The sequence below is a fragment of the Ochotona princeps genome, chromosome 29 (genome assembly GCF_030435755.1).
Source record: "Ochotona princeps isolate mOchPri1 chromosome 29, mOchPri1.hap1, whole genome shotgun sequence".
Classification (NCBI taxonomy): domain Eukaryota; kingdom Metazoa; phylum Chordata; class Mammalia; order Lagomorpha; family Ochotonidae; genus Ochotona; species Ochotona princeps.
In genome coordinates this window covers 7,317,065-7,338,417 of record NC_080860.1, presented here as the reverse complement: position 1 = coordinate 7,338,417, position 21,353 = coordinate 7,317,065, and the positions used below count along the sequence as shown (strand labels likewise).

Below are 21,353 nucleotides of genomic sequence, written 5' to 3'. Positions count from 1 at the left end.
GTGGCAGGGGCATCAGTAGAGGGGAGACTAGTAGAGAGGAGATATACCCCAGGAAATGGATCCGCAAGTCAGAGTGGCGCAACGGCCCTCGAGAGCGGGCTGGCTGAGGACTCCAGGGGTCTTGGCAGAAGCCATGGGCACAGTCTGTAGCAACCAATATGGCACAGGCACAGCATGACGAATATGGACATCAGCTGTTAAAAAATCAGGCCCACTGTTCGCAAGAACACTGGTGGCAACTTGTATTTCCCAAAGGGCCTGCAGTGGTGTTTTGCATACAAAAGATTATAGCAGTATGATGGTGAAAAGCAAAAAACAAAAACTGAAGAACTACCACAAGAAAAAAAACAGGAATCTGCAAGGTGGCTGTACAGAAATAAAACTTTGACTGGCAGTTCTAAGGATCTTCCCTGTGAGTTTACAGAGCCGTGAGTTCAGCACAGCATTCTCTCTTCCTCTTCCCATTTCCCCCTAACTCCGTGCAGGACCCATCAGAGCCTTTGGCATGGTGACGGATGTTATGTATCTCCAAAGGCGGGGGAAGCTGGAAGAAGTGGCACTGCCCCAAGTTTATCTGAAGGCAAATATTATCATTTTTGAGGAACCTTTCTGGAAGTAGTGACGGTTGGGTGACACTTTGGTGGCTGTGGTATCAAAGGTTGGACCCGCTCATCTAGAAGGTGATTAGGCTCTCTTGAGAACTGCAGCGTAGCTGTGTGGCACATTAGGGCCGATGGGGTCGCTGGGCTCTTTCTCAAGGGGTGACAAGGGGGAGTTATGGATATGGGATGAGGTGGACTTTAGAGCCCATGCCACCTGTGCCACTCTGGAACCTGGCCGTCAGACCTACCAGGACATACCAAGAAAGCCTAGTTCCACGAGCATGTGTGTTGCATTTGTGCTTAAGTAAAGGAATGCATTGTTGTTTTGTTTTAGATACTCGGCATGGTTATTAGTGTAGTTCATAAAGTGCTCACTGTATGTTGGGCTGCTCGCCAAGGGTGCTCTTCCTTTAATTTCATCGTCTTGGGGAAATAAAGAAGTGGGTTGTCATCTGCACTACACGCAGGAGGCTCAGAGAGATGATTTGAGCTGATTCATGTCACACAGCGAGCAGGTAGGTAGTCGAGATTAGAGACCATCACACTCGGACACTGCACTCTGAGGTTAGCTGTGGAATTGGGGTTGAATCTTGAATTGGGAAAGATTGACTTAGAGCACAACTGTCAACCTGCTGTGTGACCTTGAGCAAACGACTTCATTTCTGTGGATTTAAATTCTGTTATTCATGAAATTTATCAAGCAAATGTGCTCCTGGGTTGTGTAAGTGACTTGAGTGTAAGTGATTAGACTAGGAACTCTGCCTTGACATGGTTATTTATTTCTTCATTCGGTTCCACCATGCATAAATTCAGTAATATCTCTTGAGTGCTTAATTTGTTATTATTGGTAGAAATCCCTGATTTATATGAGACACTGTCTATTGCTAGATAATTGAAGAAGACTTTTTTTTTTGAATGGGAATCCAGGCGAACATTTGGCTTGGTAAAAACTCACTGGGTGGGATGGCACTGTAGTATCATAAACTAAGCCGTCTCCCGTGATACCAGTACCCCATATTGTACCACCAATTTCAGTCCTGGCTGCTCCACTTCCGATTTAGTTCCCTGCTAAGGCACGTGGGAAAACAGAAGATGATTCAGTGTTTGGGTCACTGCTACCCATAAGTGAGACTAAGTTCCTGGCTCCTGCTTTAGCCTGGACCAACCACCAGCCACTGTAGCCACTGGGGAAATGAGCCAATGAATGAAACATCTCTCTGTGTCTCTTTCTATCTTGCTGTCTCATTCTTTCTCCCTCACCCCTCAGCTTTTCCAATAAGTAGGCACATAAATATTATTTTCAAAATCATAAAAGCTCCTCACCGAAAAACAGATCACACCTAAGTGTCTCAGTTTCCTGATGGTAAGGTAAAGAGTTAAATTTTTATACTTTCCAACCCCAGTCATCTCTTAACAAGTATTCCCTGCCCTTGGTGCCATGGACCACTCACATCAAAATCCCCTAAAATATTTACTTCATGAATATTTCTGGGCCTCACCCAGGCACAACTCCATGTTCATGTTTGGGTTTAGAAGTTGTCGTTTTTAGCAATTTCCTGGTTAATTGTGCCACCAACTCAAAAGACTTGTTCTAAATTGATAATGCAAGGACGGCTTCTTCAAAATATCTTTGCCTAAAAATAATTTGTTTTCTCTACAGATAGTTTTTTGTTTGTTTGTTTGTTTTAGTGGGAGGTTGAAATCCCTTGGGCAAGGCAAGTTGAGAAAAATCAGTAACCTAAGCTCATTTTAGAGATGTACAGTGAGCATTAGCATATTAAGGCTCTGAAAAGAGTTTCGATTGAGAAGTCTGTTGAAGAAAGTTTAGCTGTTTTCCAAATGTGTCCTGTATTTGATGATGAAAAAAAAAAAAAGATCTATTTTTGTGTATACCTTTCTCTCCAGCCCAGGTTACTAACCAGATATGCTAGAAAATCATTCTTCTGTAGAGCACATACATTGGTGTAAAAGATATGTGGGGGTGCTCGGTAGCGGAGCTGACACATAGCAAGTGGCTGCTTGCCCAATTGTCTAAATGAGAAATAAATGGATTCTAGCTCGAAAGGTGTGTGGCAGAGTTAATAGAAACCTACTCACCTCTGCTGAAAGCTCTCCCCAGGAGCACTTAGGAACTCCCTAAAATAGCACACTTAATCCTTTGCTCCTGACTCAGGGAAGGCACTGGTCTGGGTGATTCAGCCCTTTGCTCCCTGGTGAAACTGTTGACTCTGCCGTCTAACCTCTTTGATGATGCTGAAGTCAGGCGTTTGCTAAGTGCCCAGGTTAGCTCTATGACTCAGGAGTTTAGCCTGCCGCTCACATGTGTTATTCCAGAGCAGGACCCAGGTTGGCACTGACATGTGTGAAATTCCATAGCATTGCCCAAACCCAGTCCTCGGGCTGCTGCTGGTCAGGTGGCCCAGGCGATGTAACCATCTCATCCCAGTCCTGAAGCTGGTAACTCAGTGCCAACATGGACACTGGCTGACCTAAGTCATAATGATGCAACTCCAGCTCTGTCACACTACTTCTTTCTTCTTTCTTGGTCAGCCCTGGTCAAGTTCTGGAAGTCAGAGTCGATAGAGAAAATGGCTCGTTTACAAGAGAGTCAGGTGACAGCTAATCCCATACTTTTACTCCAGATATAGCATGGAAAGTAAAAGAAAATCTTCTTGCTATCTCAGAATTTCTTGTCTGTTACCCTGAGAATGAATTTGGAGACCAACAAATGGGAAAAAAGCAATGAGATTATGCTACCAGACATACAGGCCAGGTTGGAATTTACATGTTAGATAATCTCTATTTTCCTTTCCAAATTATTGATTCAGTTATTCAAGCTAAGAATGGCTCTCCTCCCACCAGAATCCTTGTTGTGTGGAAAACATTTATATTTTGTTTGCAACAATATTGCCAGGGCCTAAACCAATGTCTGATGCACAGAACGTGATCAACAAACAGATGTTGGTTGAAAGAATTTGACCAACCACTTGCTAGACAAAGATTGTCACAAATGGTTGGGTCCTCTTCCCTGAGGAGTTGATTTCTCTGCTCTCTCCCCAGAATCTGAACTCTGAATCATCAGTAGGTTTGGGGATCCCAGAGTGCCAAGAAACCCAAAACAAAGTGACCGCGCTTCTCAGAACCTGGCCTTGAACCGTCTGGGAACTTCTGGGACCTTTCACAGCCATTTGAGCCAGCCCAGAGTCAAGGAGCAGGGAAATTAGACTGCTCTTCTCAACAGCATAAAAACCCTGAGCCCCATCCCCCAGGGATTGGCCTGTCTCCTTAATGGGAGGAGAATCAAAGGATCTGTGACCATCTTTAATCTACCACACCTACCTCTCAGCGTTGTTGAGAGGATTACATGTAATGATTTATAGCAAGTGCCTAATGGCATTTCACACACCAGGGAAGACATCTCTTCCTCTGGGTGGATACAGCTATTTGGCAGGCAGAGATTGGGCTGGGATTTAGGGCCCCCTTGCCTCCTTTCCTAGGTGGCTTTGGGCAGGACACAGCCTGTACAACTGTACATAGCATCGCCGATTAGCATGTGGGAAACTCAGGAAGTGGTCTCCAGTGTTCGAAAGAGCTGACCCCGGCTATGCATCTGCCCTCTGCGGTTCTGGCCAAACTAAAACACATATATCCATTGTCAGTCCCTTCAGCCTCAGTGGTACAGCGCATCAACCCCTGCCACCCAAGCTATCTCTCAGAATCTACTGCGTTTGGGGTGAGGGTTGGCCAGCAGGTTGATGGCCCAAGTACCTGGCTTCCTTTCACTCACGTGGGAGAGAGACCCAGTTGTAGTTTTTGACTGTTGATCTTGCTTTGGACTGGCTCTAGCTATTGGAGGCATTTGGGGAGTGAGCCAGTGGATGAAAGTTATCCCCCCACCAACTCTGCCTTTCAAATCAATTAATTTTACAAAAAAAGTTTATGGAAGGGAGTGCCCGGTGCTTCCTGCTACATACAATCCAATCCTACCTACTTCTTGTTCCTCCTAAAACCTATCTGCTTTTTCTATCTTGTACGTTACTTCGTATTCTTTCCTTACAAGCATTTTTGACTTTTGTTAGATCCAGAGCAGGTGTCCAATGCTTATAATCAAAACACTTATTGATTCTTGATGCCCTTGTCTTCATTATCAGAGTATGTTTCTCTTCCTCATTTCACCCTCACCTGTATCACTTGTCAGCTTCTTACCACCTTTACCCCTAACACTTGGTTAAAGGCAAGTTCTGACAGGGGTTGGTATCTTCTCTTCTGATCACATCACCAAGCAAATAGTTCAGTATATTCAAAGCATGGATCAGTTAACTCAAAACGGGCCCTGAATCTGTGTGATCCTGGTCTAGTTAACTAACCACTCACACGTCTGTTCCCTTCATCTTCACAATGAGAATAACATCCGTTTTGTTTGTTTGTTTGTTTGTTTGTTTGTTTTTAGTACCTTCTTTTTCCCTTCCAGCCATCATAAAGGTCTTGCATTTGCCCAGCTCTGGGCTTAGCACTGGGGTGGGGTATAGAAACAGCTAAGGCATAAGCCCCACCCTCACAGAGTGTAGAATTAAGGAGTGGGGACTGAGCCCCACAAAGAGATCAACAAATACAGAGTAGCAAGTGATCATTGCATGTACAGTGCTGCCCTAAGATCCATCCCATTGTGCACGCCTTTCATGGTCTGGTTCCATGTTGAATGACTATTGAACACCTTTATCTTCACCATAATCCTTTAAGGGAGAGAAGCATTACCTATACCACCTGGATGCGGAACTGCAGCTCCGGGACATGGAGTTGGGAATTGAAGTGCCTGATTCCAAAACCATAGTGTTTTGAATTTATGTATGTATTTTAACTTTATTTGAAAGGGAGGGAGGGAGGAAGGGAGAGAAAGAGAGACTATCATGCATATGCTCATTCACTCTTAAGATGCCCACAACAGCCAGGACTGGATTAGATCCAAGCCAGGAGCTGGGCACTCCACCCGTGTCTTCTAGGTGGGTGGCAACAACCCAACTACTTGAGCTGTCACCTGTTGCGCACCCAAGTGTGCATTAACAAGAAGTTGGAGCAGAGGCATAGGAGCTCAAATTCCAGCCAAGCACTCTGAGGTGGGATGCAGGCACCCCAAATGCATTTTAATCGCTGCACCCAACACCTGCTCCCCAAGCCCTCTTGAATAGAATGCTAAGCTACCGCTTGCTTGATCTGTCCCCGTACTTTCTTTCCTCCCTGGGAGACATTATCATTCCCTAGAGTATGTTAGCTTGCATGTATGTGGCGATCCTGGTGCCAGCAGTGATTGTCATTCATCTTTGTAGGCCAATTATCTGTAATACATAGGTGCTGCATAGAGTACCCACCGGGCTCCTGAGCATCAGGTAATTTAGTCACAGGTGAAGAAAGGAATTCATACAGAGGGGTGAGAAATGTCTTAAAGCCTACATGTGTTGGGGTTAGAAGAGTGGGAACTGTTGCCATTCTTGGACCAGAGAGAAAGAGGAACAGGCTATCCAACACAGGGAGTGTGGCTCTGGGAAATGGGTTGCTAGAGCCATGGTCCTTGATCAGTAGACACAGCTGATCTTGCTTCCTCTGTCCAACTTCCTGCTGGTGCTATTTACTAAACCTAATTGGAACCCACAGGGCATGAGGCCCATTGGTGCCAATAAGCACAGGACAAGGTGGAGGCAAATAAAAAAAATCGGTGTTTGAAAGTGAGTCATTGCTAGAATGCACATAGCAGTAGTGCATAGTGGGTTAAGTCCCTGAGAAGAACAGGGTTTCAAAAAGGGCTTCTAGGCACAAGTGGAACTGTCTTCAAAGTGGAAATTATAGGGACAGGAATTCCAGAAAGAAGGAACAACATGGATGAAGGTGTGACAGTGCTACATATCCAGGTCCATTTGAGGGTATCTGACAGTGCAGTACAGCTGGCATGGCAGGAGCGGTGTGGGCAAGCAGGGCAGAGGAAAAGATGGCCATTCCTAGAGGTGCCGTAGGTTGGCCGAGGAACTCACAGTCCTGCCTCCTGATGGCTGTCGACACCCACGTGTGCTGCCTCGTCCCTCTGCTTTGCATGTCTCAAAGCTGTGAAAGGCTTGTTCAACACATACAGAAGAAAAGACTTTTACACCCTGGGGACAACAGAACAAGTAAGGATGGGCCACCATGGCCAAGGAATACTTGCTCTCTTATCTGTATCCCCCGTGGGAGAAGTCGGAGGAGACATGAGGCGTACTCTTCACTCTCTTGAGCTCTCAGATGAACCTGAACCTCAGCAACCAGAAATCTGCACACATTCCTTAACGCACCTGCCGCCCGCTCTCGGCCCTTCCCTTGCTTGCTTTCCTACTCACTGTGCACATCTCTCCAGCGAGCCCTTTACACCCCACTCCCCATCTCTGGTCCTCCTAACACACACCACGGAGTCCCTGTGAGATGTAAAGGACCAAAAGCAAGGATTTGGATCTGAGACAGAGAAACCACCACACTGATCAGAAGGGCTGATAGTTGCCACTAGAAGGCTGCTGGGAACACCTTGGAGATGGATAACACAGGAAGGTGGTTGTGGGCAGTGTGGAGGAGTAAGTGGGTGTCAAGGTTCCTGTCCTCCAAGCAAAACCACCTTCCTCTGCCACGAGAAGCAGGTGGGTGCATCACTCAGGTGCCTGGAACCTTGTAGTAAATCTGAGAGCCACGGGGCCTTTCCAAAGCCTCAGGTGCACACTAAGGGTTCTGTAATCCCTTCAAAAGAGTGTTTAGAAGCAGAGGGTGGGGCTGAAGGTGCTTTTTACAGCCTAAGAATACGTACACACATCCACCCCTACCCCCGTGCCCATAGGGGAGAATTAACTCCCAACAACACCTGGCGTGATTTGTGGTCGGTGCAGAAAGAGGTTATTTACGGTCGGAACCAGCCCAAGACGGGGGGTTTCCCTCTCACTCTCGAACAGCGTAACTCACATGAGGGGGTTTGAAAGGCAACAAATCTCACAGGCACACGAGGAAAGGGAAAGAAAGGAATAACAAACCAATGCGTCAAGAAAACAGCATGTAGAAGTTACTGCTGTGGATTTTTGTGCTGGGCTTTGAAGTCCTGCAAGCAGAGGGGCTCCTCCACTTCCTGGTATTAGACATGAGGAGATAATAAATGCCTCTTTATCATGGTTTTTTTTTTCTCTGATTCATGTGGTCTCCATTAGCACCCAGGAAACTGCTTGCTGAATCCCAGCCTGCTCCCACTCCACCCCCCTCCAAGCCGCCCAGTATTTCAGGAACAAAATATTCATCACAGTGCTTGGCCAGTGGCCCTTAAGTAGGTTCAGTGAAGCCATTGCCTTGTCCCACTTGCTCCTTGATGTCGTGATATTGTCCCAGCCTCCGGCACCACACCTGTCCAGGCTCATTTGGAGGATTTTATTGGTGGGGAATCTGCATCTGTTGCTGGCCAGCGGAGTGGCCCAGGGTCACTACCTCAACGACTCTGAATCTCAAGAACCCCACATGGAAAACAGGAATGGAGACACTTATAAATAACAAGTGAGAGGAGACAGCTGCTGGGTAGAGAAGGGGTGGTATACAGTAAGGGTCTCATGCATGCTGCCACGCTTCTCACTCAGACCCCGAAAGTTCAGGGCAGCCGAAATTCTCCCAAACTGTTATTTGTCCAAATAGTGCATGTTCTTCTTAAAGCAGTGATCCCCAAGTGCTGTATGAAATATGCACAAAATACTAATACCAAGACTCTTCCACCCCTCACTGATGCTGGCTCAAGCGGTCTGGAGAAGAGAGTGGCCATTGGGCTTTCTCTAAAGCGTCCCCGGTGATTCGGATGCAGTCCAGGATTGAGAAGCACAATGCTAAGGAGGTCGCCTGGCCAGGAAGGCATTCGATCTGACTGCTGGTATCACCTGGGGATGGCCTCCACTGTGTAGCAAACCAATATCGCTAGAGGAGATGGCATGACTCTGCTACCCTAAGTTCTCCTAAGACATCCCATCTCCTGGTGCTCCAAGTCCAGGCTGAGAAATCCTCTCCTGTGTCTTGGAATGGCCACCAGTCCTCAATCACCACTCACCTTACATTATTACCCTTCTCTTTCAGTCTAGACAGCACATCTCATCAGAAAAGTTTAGCATTATTTCCTCAGCTAGGTGGACACGTTTGGAAGGGATCAGTGAGTCAGGCGCCATTCATCCTGCAGCGCCCCTCTGGCTTTGCAGCCAAGTGAGGTCCAGCTCCTTTAGATCGGTCAGAAGGCACCTGCCAAGGCAGTGTGCTTTGCCTGCAGTCACCCAGAGGTGATGCACCTAAGGGTGCCCAGCAAGAATCAACTCACAGGGACAGGTGCAGGAAGGAAGGAGCATCTTACTGTGGCATAGGGGAACCTCAGGCACCCACAGTTCATACATGTCTTAGAGACTCCTCCTTCTTTGCTCTGAAGCTGCCCTGCTTTTTCTTTTTACTCACAAGTGAGAAATTACAATGAGTGGTAGACTCGCAGGGACGTAGCTTGCAGAGAACTGAGTTCAAATCCTGTGTCTGACTAATGAGCTGTGTGATCTGAACAAACAGCACAATCTCACTAAGCTTCAGCCTCTACTTCCTCAAGGCAAGATGACCATTTTAGAATCGCAACCTGGCTGTTAGGGTTGACCATGGTCATGCAAACACCTCCCAGGTTCATACTCTGCTTGAGGTGCAGATGTTAAGCCCTTGAAACTGGAAGACGGTTCTGCTCAATTTGGGTTGTGATGTTGCACATGTTCCAGAAGGAAGCAGAAGTCCAGGGGGGTTGAATCATTTTTCAGGGGGTGTCAGCTAGTCATGAGTAGAATCAACCCTATGCACCCCTCTGAGAATATTCGTGAGGTACCCTGCAAGCACTTGGGACATAGTAAATGCCCAACAAGTACTTCATTCCTTTCTTCTTCCCATGGGTCTCTCACTCATAACCACTTCCACATGGGGGTGCCATGGGATGAGCATGCTCCAAAGGCTTCTCCCACGGCTTTGTGTGTTAGCGACTCGGTCCTTAGTAGAGTGAAACTGGCAAGTGGTAGGTCCTTTAAAGCCGTAGAACACAAGGCTTCCGCCCTCAGGAGGGACCCTGGTTTGCTTCTCATCAACATGGGCTGTGAGGACAGGGAGTCAGGCTCCAGGATAGTTCTCTCAGTTTCTGTTGTGAGCTGCCATCTCTCACTGGCACATACACTCTGCTACAAGGCTCCCACCTGCTGCCAAGTCCATGGTACCACCTGACATTGGCCTTTCAGCATCTAAATCTCTCTCTTTCTCTCTCTCTCTCTCTCTCTCTCTCTCTCTCTCTGGCAAGGATTAGCCTGCCTCAGGTAGATCATTGTAGTAACAAAATCCCCAATACATCAACAACAAGAGAGACTTCCAAGGGAAAATCAAGTGTTTCAGGCACCGATCACTGAGAACTTACAATTCCCTCCTCCCTGGACAAGCAGTCTGTCTTCTGCATCAGCACTTCCCCCTTCCGCCTGGCTCCAGGCGCAGCAGGCCAGCAGCAGTTCTGATGAGCCTTGCTGGGCAAGCAGGGATGGGATAATGGAGAAGGGTCTGCTGCTTCCCTTCTCTCCAGGCCCTGGTCGATTTGCATTGATCCCAGTTCAGCTGAGTGAGAGGCATCTTTCAAAGTTTATTCTGGTGTCAATTTTTATATTTCCACCCCCCAGCCCACATAGATCAATACCGTGCAAAAACATTAAGGCAAACTTTGTGAAAGCCGATCGTTCAATGCGAGTTTTATGAATGGCTCCCAGCCCCAGCTCTAAGTATTTGGAAGTAAGTGGGACCTTTAATCAGATGAGCAATAGAAGCTGGTCAATTAGGGCTACTTTCTCAGCCCTTGGCTGAAGGAGCCCCGGTCCTCTGCCTCTCCTTCCAAATGTACTTCTTTCCCACACTGCGGTCAAGAGCTCAGCTCTAGTGATAAATAAATCCAATTTTAAAATATGGAACACAGGTAAGAACAGGCATTTCACAATAAAAGGAAATCCAATGGCTCATAAATGCAAGCTATTCATCCTCACTAATAATCAGGAACACTCAAATTACAACCAAAAGGAGATCTTTTTTACCCCTGTAGTTCATGCTTCGCATAAATTGAGCAGTAGGTAGTCCATCTCAGAGCCTTTCTAGCAGAATCAGTTGATTTCAACCCAATTGGAAGAGCAATTTAGAACTGTTATGCGAAGCTAAAGCGTGCATATCTGATGAATGAGCACTCATACATGTGGATGTACAGGCACCTGGTTCTCATTCACATGCTGCTGAAGTTGTACCCAAAGACATCCATGGCAGCACAGTGTACAACGGGGAAAACATACAAATACTTTGGATGGAAATGACTGCGCCCACTGCCAGTGCACTGTGAAATGACAAGCACCTCTGTGGGGAGGGCAACAAGGCTCTCAGCAGGGACTATGTACAGGGGAAAGGATATGCCTAGAACATTCAGGAAGTGTCTGTTGGGCTCATGGAAGAGAGCCTAGAATAAATAGAATTTTCTCCTGCATTTGCTTTCATTTCTTCTTCCTTAGAACTATTGTTTGGCATAAACCAAGGAGTTTCCTAAAGACATCAGAGTCAGACTTTGGATTTAGACAGAGCTCAACACTAAATCCAGCTCCCTCTTCTGTGTGTGAACTGTCCACTCCATGCCATCAAACTGCCCTTACCAAAGAATACCAAGGATCAGTAACCCAGTAACCCAACCTCAACCCTAACCCTAAATCATATTCATGTGGATACATATCCAAAAGACCATGCCAAATGAAAAAAAAAAACAGTGTAATAAAAAAGACAATGCAGTGTATCATTCCACTGGTAAAAAAATTCTAGAAAAAAGAGAAACCACATCCATAACAAGCAGATCGGTAGGCAGTTGTTGGGTCCGGGAGCTGGGAGATGGAAGGCAAGCATTTATGATTAGCGCATTATTCTACCTCTCTTCTAGTTGTGATAACATGATAGTCAGTACCAGCATCCTCCCAGTGATAAACTTGAGATTGGTGAAGTGGCTCGGTGTAAACCATACCTTGACAGACTCAAAAGGGAGGTCACAGCAAACATGATGTGACACAGGGTATTGGGGGTTGTTTTGGATAGGATGACCCTGGAAGACCTCTTTGAAGAGGTGCCATTTGATGCCACCCTTTAAGAGTGGGAAGAAAGGCTCAGCCATTTGCTGGCATATGGCCTCTCTTAGTCTATAGCCCAGTGTAGCTTTCAGGCTCTGTCATGAACCAGGGTCACCCTAAGTTTTGCCTGCAGTTTTTTCTTCTTTATAAAGACCTGGTTGAAAGTCAAAACTATAGGAAGAAAGAGAAAAAGAGACACAGAAAGATTTTCCATTCACTATTGGTTCACTCCCAACATCTAGGGTGGGGCCAGTCCAAAGCCAGGAACTTCATCTGGGTCTCCCACACAGGGGATAGGGGCTCAAACACTTGGGCCATCCTCCTCCGGTTTTCCTAGGCCATGAGCAATGTGCTGGATTGAAAATAGAGCAATCAGGACTTAGCTGGTTACCAAAAGGGATGCCAGCAGTACAGACAGGCAGCTGCTTAACCCACTACAGCACAGCACTGGCTCTGCTTCCTGTAATTTGTGCCCTCAAACAAGAGTCATTACCTGAACTCTTCACCCAAGAGTTTCTTGCTCAATTCTCATGGCTAGGGCCCTTGCAGCCCTGCTGTCCCTAGTAAATATTTTAATACCCAAGGAGATCAATGACAGTCGATGGGAAATTGAATGTAAATCATTTTGGCTTTTCCATCACCCCAGAAATCAATGTTCACACATTAGGGCTATTAGCTCATGAAGAAGTCTTTGATGGATGGTGGTGCAGCCAAGATGCCACACCTGCTGTCCCACCTGCTGTCCCTCCTGCGTGGACATAGCCAAGGTGCAGGCACCCAGAGAGGGTGGAGCACCCTTCTCAGAGACTGACTCTACCCTCAGCATGAGTAGGAACTGGTCCCTGGAGTCAGATTGTTCTGGACTCTTTCTGCTTTTCTACAGTCCATGGCTGCCTTTGAAGTTTGAGAGTTTGCCTCTGAGGTGTCTGTCTTTCCAGAGCTGGATTGTTTGTTCATTCAGCTGTAACTTATCCTGTGCCTGCTGTGTGTCAAACACTTCTGTCAGCCAGACGCCAACTCCATGTGCACACCCTTGGGATTCCTCCTCTTCCTGCATGACAAGCAGCATGCACAGAACTTTGATTAAGTAGAAGTTCTATGCAGTGTGTTGGGAATGGCCCTAAGTAATCAACACCTTCCGTGATGGATGATGGATTAGATCAGGGCTCACCTTGAGCTGAGATGTGATATGGCCACTTCTAAGTGGCCTGAGATGCCAGAGAGGTTACCTGGAGATAGGATCATGGTCTGCAATAGACAGGAAAAATAAGAAGACCATAAATCCATGTGTATTTTGTGGCTCTACCTTGGTCAATTTTGTATTTTGGTCAATTCTAATATTTTAAGATGTATTTTTTATTTGAAAAGTAGAGACAGAGAGAGAGAGAGAGATGAGGGAGAGAGAAGAGAGTGAGACCTTCCATCTTCTGGTTCACTCCCTAAATGACTGCAATGGCCAGAGCTAGACTGATCTGAAGCTGGGAATCAGGAACTTCTTCCCAGTCTTCCCATGTGGCTGCAGGAGCCCAAGCATTCAGGCCATCCTACGCAGTTTTTGCAAGTGCATTAGCAGGGAATTGGATTGAAAGTGGGGTGGCTGGGGCTCCACCTGTATTATGGGCTTTTGCCATTGCAGGTTACAGCTTTAACCCAAGTACCAACACACTGGCCCCATGTCAATTTATAATCCCACTCTGGTAAATTTACTTTTTGTTAATTTTGAAATATATTCAAATACTTATCCATTTGAAATATGTGTTCCTGACATCTATTCAGTACACACATGCCTTTCATAAGTGGCTATTTCTGACCACTTCTGTTTACCTGGAATGGAGTATGCAGTGGTGACCAATAATGACATTCTTGCTATCATGGGGCTTGCGTTTTGGTTTATCTACTTGAATGAGACAAGAGTAGAAAAATCATGCACAGTATATTAACAGGGCTCTTCTCTGGAATCACACCTCAATGCATAAGTAATATGCTTTATATGGTTACAGTATAATAATTATTTTACTTAGTGTGCTATATGTAAGCAAATATTCATGCATGTTGCACCTCTACTCTCTAGTTCTTTTATGCATATGTAATGTATATATGTTACTTCTTGGGCTTCAAGTGTTTATAAACAACGAACAAAGCTTTTGCAAATCACTTGATTGATTCTCCCTTGGCTCCACAAAAAGACATAGGTACAGCCACCAGGATATGTGGCAGTGCATGCTGCAAACACAGATCCTCAGGTATTCACATGAACACGTGTCTGATGCTAATCGTGCCTGTCTACATGTGTGTGCATGGTCACACATGACCTCTGCTGCATGTTCCTGTTAATGGCGGAGCTCGACTTCCATCTTCTGCTTCTCCCAGTGGAGAGAGGCTGGCGAATGGTGGCAGTTGGGTGTCACACTCACATGTGCCCAGCTCCACATCTGTGGACTTGCAGGTGTCATGTGGCCGCAGCCCAGTTGCGCTGGTCAGCGGAGCCTGGGCAAATCCAAGACCTGAGTGACCCCCAGCTGTGTGGGATCCACTGGCAAATGGAACCCCACCCTCTAGCCTGCACCTGCCCCCTGGACCCTGGACCCTGGACCCTGGGCCCTGCAGAGTGGATTGGATGTCCTCGGGGACACAGGCTTGTTGAGATTTCCAGCACGTCCTATTTGCTAAAACCAGTCTGTTCCCACAAATCCCAAAATAGAGTCGCTGGCAGAGATGGGAACTCTGAAATGCAGAGACAGCTGCAAAGAGAAACGGGAAGGAGGCAAGCGGGAGCTGCCTGTTCTCGCCTCAAAGAGGTGGCAGAGGGCATTCGGGGGTCACCACTCCCAGCACCAGCTATCTGCTCCACAGTCCCTTAGAACTGTGCCTAGATGAGAGGGAGGAAACTTGCCCAGAGACGCCTAGGGAAGGGCAGGATACATGCGCACAGGGGCCTGAGGGAGGCCGCGCCTGCCATTTCTCTAACCTCGTAAGTTCTTTCCTAAGTCTGACCTACTGTCTTCTCACTGCAGCCACCACTCGCCATTCTCCCCAGTGTCTATCAGGACATTCACTCTTCTGAGAACGTTGAGTTCACTTTTGTTTCCCAACTGAGCAAATCCAAACAGCTTTTCCATATACACAGGACTTCCAAAAGCTGGGGTGGGCTAGGGGGGAATAGAATTCAAGCTGTTTATTTTGGTGGAAACAAATATCAAAATGCATATATAGTCTCTTTCTGAGTGTACACCTTCTATGAAGTATTGGAATGCCCTTTGTGTGCACAAATTTCAAAACTTTTTACAGCAAAGTTGATGCCATTTTGCATGCACTTTTACAGGTCCTTTTGTAGATTTGCTCAGCAGCTGTGCTTGGCACGGCTGTGTGTTGGGGTTGGGGGAGCACAGAATAGCTTCCCTTGGAACCCACTCTTTTTTTTTTAATTGGAAAAATCAGATATACAGAAAAGGAGAGACAGAGAGGAAAATCTTCCATCTGGTGATTCACTCCCCAGGAAGCTGCAATAGCTGGAGCTGTGCCAGTCTGAAGCCAGGAGCCATGCTTCTTCTGGTTCTCTCATGTGGGTGCAGGGTCCCAAGGCTTTGGGTCATCTTCGACTGTTTCCGCAGACCACAAGCAGGGAACTGGATGGGAAGCAGGCTGCCGGAATTAGAACCAGCACCGTATGGGATCCCACAGTGTGCAAGGTGAGGACTTTAGCTACTAGACAACCGTGCCAGGCCCAGGAGCCCACTCTTTAAGGAGCCCCTGCTCATAGAGACTACGACAACCAGGGAAGCATCAGGTTAGCAGGAAACAAGAAGGAAGAGAGCGAAAGACAGAACAAGTGACATTTTATTGAGCACTTACTCTGTAACAGCCAGGCACCACTGTTACTTTACACAGCTCGTCTCCATCCGATACAACAAATCCACACTCCTAAAAGCCATTATCAGTTTTTACAGATTGGGAAACCGAGGCGTGAGAATTGGAAGAAGCTTGTCCGAGGCCACACATCTGGCAAGCAGGAGAGCCATCGGGGAGCATCCTGAGCCACCCCCTGGCCATGGTTGTTTGGAGAACGGACGAGCTCTAGGAGCCTCAGCTGCTGCATCTTCATGATGGGAGTAGCACCATGGCTCAGGTAAGGGCGGCAGGAGCCTGGCAGCTGTCCTGCCAAGTCCACGATGTGTGCAAGGCTTGGTCTCCAATGTGGGGTCCCGTGGGTGGCCCTTAGAAAATGCGACAATGGAAGGGAAGTAAGACACTCCTGTCACTCTGCTGGTTAAAGCCACAGCCACCATCCTGCCATGGACACTGTGTGCCAGTCAGCAGGAGGTCTTCACCTGCACTGGATTAATGCTGCCCTCATGCCCTCGAACCTTTGGGACTGTAAGCTCAATGATTGCCCCCACCCCCGCTTCTTCCCAGGTATCTCAGGTGAGGAGTTTCATCACCATGGTGAGAAACTGACTCCAACACCTGGATGGTTTGGGAAGTGTTTACAGTGGGTTTTCCTGACATACGGGAAGCAGTTAGTAATAACCCAAGAGGCGGGGGTTGCTATACTCAGCAGTCCTGGCACTGAGCCTTTTGCATTTCCGCTCATGAGCCCTGGAGTGACCTGGGTGTTTGTGGTGGTCTGTACTGTGTGTGTGCCATGTTTATTGCAATTTCAGCCACGGTTCACCCTCATGCTGGCCATGCCATTAGCTGGCCTGCTGTGGGAGGATTGCAATGGCCTGGGCTGCAATAACTGAGGGGGGAGTGCAAAACCAACCTTCTGCTGCAGCGGGCCGACCTGGGCATGCGCTCCTGGCTGGCACGGGGGCTAACAAAAAGTATAAGTTTCCCAAGTGTCTTCTCCAGTTGCAAAAATCACATTCAGTTACTTACTGTCTCGTCGATCAAAGCTGCTCCCAGGGCTGAATCCAGAGCCAGGGAGAGGGATAAGGATAGGAGGGTGTGGAAACAGAGAAGTCGCCCAGCCAGGCCCCTATGTGTGATCACGAACCCCGAAAGGTGCAGCTGTCAAACGGCGGATCCGACTGCAGGTGGCCTTCTTAGAATACTTCTTCCTAGGGACTGGAGAAGGTGCTGGAAGCACAGCGAGGTCGGAACCAAAGAAAAAAAAAATCATTTCATCAAGGCCTTGGAGGCTGAGTGGAGGCTGGCACTGAAATGGGCAGCAGTTAGCCACCAGGCAAATTGCAGGTGTAAAGGGTAGCTTAAGCACAGACAAGAAAAGAGAGGAAGTGTCGTGAGATGTCTCCATGCTGGTGGCACCAGGAAGCAGAAAAGTCAGGGACCTAACCGCGGGAGAAGCAAAGTATCAAAAAATGAAGGAGGAAAGAAAGGAGAACGAAATGCGAAGATCACGTGGTCTGGGGAAACCGGGTGCGAGGCAGGAAAGTGGTGAGAGTGGGAGGTGAAGGCCAGAAGCATCAGACAGGAGCAGGTGCAGGTGTCCCGTGCCATGGAGACACTGAGCTGCTGTCCCTCACCCTGCGCCTTCAGAGGGCAGGCCTGTGGGCACCACGTCAAAGTCTCCGGCAGAGAGGCCATAAGGGAGGCACGTCCCAAGGAGCATGGGCCGCTCACTTCACCACTCTGCTCTGTTGACTACCTTGGGCTTGCGGCCACTGTCTTAAGCCTAGGAAGCTCCCAATTCTGGGCTGTTTTCCTTATCAGAAGTTTATTAGCCAAAGCTTCCTTGGTGATGAGTGCTGCCTCTCCTCTGTCTGGGTTTTTTGGCTCCTGCCCTATAACCTCCTCATTGGCATCTGTGTATACTGGATTTGTTTTAAGACAGCATCCAAGCCCAGCAGCCCTGATAATGACCCCGTGGGATTGGTTATTGCTACCTCTACTCTGAAGACCCCACAAGTCTTACAAGTATCTTGAAGTGGCTGGTCCTGCCACTGCTGAAGCTGGGACTATGGCTCAGACAGGGGCTGCGGCTTTCTCAGAACGGTCACTAGTGATGCGGGGCAGTTGTACCAGCAGCAGGTTTTGTCTGAGGTTTAAGGGCCTGGAAGGCCACCTGAAAAAAAGCTGGCAGGGATGCAAAGCACATGCAAATGGTCCAAGTATGGAGCAGAGGAAAGAAGGTGCAACGGGAGGGAACGTGCTGTCCGCACAGTGTCTGATACACAGGTGGCAGGGAACAAATGCTCGCTGGTTGAATGAACAGCAGAGGAGAGGGAGGGGACAGAAGAGAACTGGAGGCAGGGACCAGGAAGGTAGGGGAAAAAACCAAAGGGATGACTAATAGAGAAGCACATGCAGAGAGAGAGAGACTGGTCTTGTCTTTCGACACACTCCCCAAATTCCTGCAACACTTGTGGCTGTGCCAAGCCAAAGCCAGGAGCGAGCAGCTTTACCTGCCGCCTCCTGGAGTGTGCGTTAGCGGGAGATTGGGTCAGAGGCAGAGGCAGGATTCCATCACAGGTACTGCAAATGGGATGTGGATGTCCCAAGTGGCGACTTGACCCGCTGTGCCACCACACCGGCCCTACATACAAAAGCTGTGGATGCATTAAATTAGTCCCTGCTAGCAAAGCTGGGCTGCTGCTTCAGGGTGAAGTCCTGGGTCTGCCACAGATTCAGCCCATATGCGCCTGTCTTTTCACCTGTGGAGATAACAAGCTCTTTCCCTCACTGGCTTGCAGTGAGGATGAAATCATTTAGACTCACAAAGTGTTTGCAAGAGTGGCTGGCATAGCGACCGGGGTTAGTCGCAGCGAGTTCTGGCTATTGTCAGAGAGGGGAAGTGACTTGTCGAAAGCTCCCCAGCTGGAAACGGATGGGGCAGCCTGAGTCCGTCTGATCCACAGAGCCCCATTTTTTCAGCAGCATCAACACGGCAAGGTTAGAAAGAGGCCAGGCCTTTGCCCCGCCACCTCTCCCTCTTTACCCCCCGCCACCCCTTGCCAGTCCGGGCTTCCAGCCATGCCCCCCTCTCTGGCCAGGGCTGGGAAGCCTCGCCTCTCTCTGTTCCCAGCCAGCCACGGATGCGTTCCCCTCAGCAGCTCCTGTCCTTGAAAAGGTCCAGACCCTCCACGTGCTGGGGAACAAGGGTCTGCAGGCGGTGAGGCTCTTTCCCCTATGCCCCCTCACCCAGCCTCCTTCGGCTCCGTGGGATTCCTTTCTCTTTGCTTCCCTCAGCTCAGCACGTCAGGGTGACAGAGACCAGCCCAGGCCTGGCAGGCCTGGAGACTGTCTGCCCCAGCCATGCCCAAAACACCCTGCAGGGCAGCCCTCCAAGGCTGGAGGCGGAGACCGTCAACAGTCAGCCAGCGGGCTGGCCACCACTGAGCACACTTAATAACCAGGCTGCACTTACATGCAGAATCTTGCTACATCCCAGCTCCTCCTTGTGTTGGTGCTCTTACTGATTCCTTTTTGCGGATAGACAAACTGAGCCTCAGCAAGGTCAAGGTCACACCATTTTAGAGGCAGAGGGAAGCTTCAAAACCGGTTCTGTTTGACTTCCAAGTCTGGCTGTTGTCCCCCCATGCTGAAGGGCCCACCCTGACCGGCGGCTGCCAGGTCACCCTTTTTCTTCCAATTTTTGTGCAACTGATCTAATACCAAGGGCCCCCGGAAGAGGAACATCCACTTGCCATAGCCTCGGAAGGCCCTCGTGGCTGTAGGACTTGCCGGTGGTCAGCTGGGGCCACCCAGGAGGCCTCCCTCTGTGCCATACACAAAGCCTGCTCCTCTTAGAATCAACTGCTCTTATTGGATACTAGTCAGAGGGTCATTTCTCCCATTCTCGATAGCTTCTCCCAGCACAAGGATTCATGTGACTAGATCAACCCTACTTGCATTAGTTAGGCTGGTCTCCCCATTTAAGGAACTTAGTTGCAAACCTGCAAGGTCCTTTTGGCCGGAAAAGCTAACAGGTCCACCTGGTATTCAGAGGTGTCACATGGCCATCACAGAACCAGTGTTCTGCCTACTGCAGTACATTATTTGAGACCTCCTTCTGGTAGACCCAGAAAGAAAAAAAAGGGGGGGGGGGAAGGAAAGAGGAGAAGGAAGGAAGCCAGGAAGGGAAGAAGAAATGAAACAATTCTGCCAATTTGCTCACTGGGTGATTCTTTATTAATTTAAATTCCTGGCTATGGGCCAGGCAAGTGTGCTTTGCTGGGTCAGAAGGCCTGCCCTACTTATCGTAGCTGATAAGCATCCCAGAGTGAGGAGATAGGAGTCTGGCCAGGCAGCAGCCAACCTCCAGCCACAGCAGGAAGGAAACCAAGAGAAGTCCAGAGAGACTCCCCATAGAGTTTCCATCTGGCACACTAGGCTTCCTTGTTGCACTGCTGGGATGTGCTCCAAAGCTCCCCAGAATCCCTGCATGAGAGCAAAGGAGCCCCACCCTGCAGCCTGCTCCCCACAGCCACAGCCTCTGGAGGCCCCAGAACCTGCAGCGACCCATGTAGCCATTCATGCTGGACTTGGCAGAGGCCAGCCGCACTGAGTGTGTGTGTGTGTATAAGGCGTCAGGGACTGGCTTCTTTCTCTAACAGGCCTGGTCTCTCGCCCTGTGCTAATTACTTTGATCCTTTGCACTTTGTAAAAGAGCCCCACAGCACCAATTGGTCCCCTCTGGCTTTAACCTTGCAACCCAGTTGGCCCTTGTAAAAAGTGGGGGTGGGGACCCGAGGGAGGCCAGGCCAAGGCACACACAGGCGTGCACAGCCCAGATCCACACTGAGTGCCCGGGGTCTGTGCCTTTAATGGTTCCCTAGCAGGACTCTCACGAAATAAGGACAAATAAAACCCCTTTTACAAGATGGCAGGGCTGCATGCAAGATTGACTTCATGGCCAGGCAGTGCTGTGCACGAGTTCTCCCGCCTTCTCACGGTTTCCTTGCAGATCTCTCACTTGCGCCTTGGCAGGCTCCTTCTGGCTCACTGCTGGTTCCCACAGCTCTGGAAAGTCTCGCTTCCCACCGCCCTCACCCCAAGGACCAGCAGCTGCTACCCCTGCCAAACCCTTACCTTCATCTGCTCTGGCTCCCTTCCCTCATCTCATGAAGCTGGGGGTGGGGAGGGGTGGAGGGGTGAAGCAATGTCGATTTACCTCCTAGGGAGGGACAGCAAGAATTCATGAAGCTGGAAGTAAAAAGACATGTAGAATTAGATGAGTATTGGGAAACTAACCCTGAAGACAGAACCAAGGACCTCATTGTATTCTTGAAAAATGTGTGTGTGTGTGTGTGACATATAGGTGACCCTGTTATGGTACTGGGTTAAGCCCTTACCTATATGAACCCCATCCCTCTGGGTGCTGGTTCGAGTCCTGGCTGTTCCACTTCCAATACAAGTCCCTGCTAAGGCTCCTGGAAGAACAGTGAAAGATGATCCAGGTGCTGGGGCCTCTGCCTCAGAAGTGGGTCTGCACAGGTCCTACTCTGTTCTGACACAGGTACTTGTCTCAGAATTGTTGGAGACATTGATTGCTAGTTACCTGGATGTGTGGTAGAAACCCTGAGGTTGAAAAGGATATGCTTCATGGAAATACAATGTGTCGAATTCCTAGGATAGAGTGTGTAGAGTAGGGCTAACTACTCCCAAACTGAGAAGC

At 48.6% G+C, this 21,353-nt stretch overlaps 1 long non-coding RNA gene across 1 annotated transcript in view; it reads left to right on the top strand.

The window, feature by feature from the left end:
* LOC131478281 (uncharacterized) overlaps window positions 1-21,353 on the top strand; it is a 221,949-nt gene that overhangs the window by 130,208 nt on the left and 70,388 nt on the right. Inside the window, exon 2 of the long non-coding RNA XR_009244397.1 lies at window positions 15,724-15,902. This is a non-coding gene — a long non-coding RNA (uncharacterized LOC131478281). The remainder of the gene's footprint in view (window positions 1-15,723; window positions 15,903-21,353) is intronic.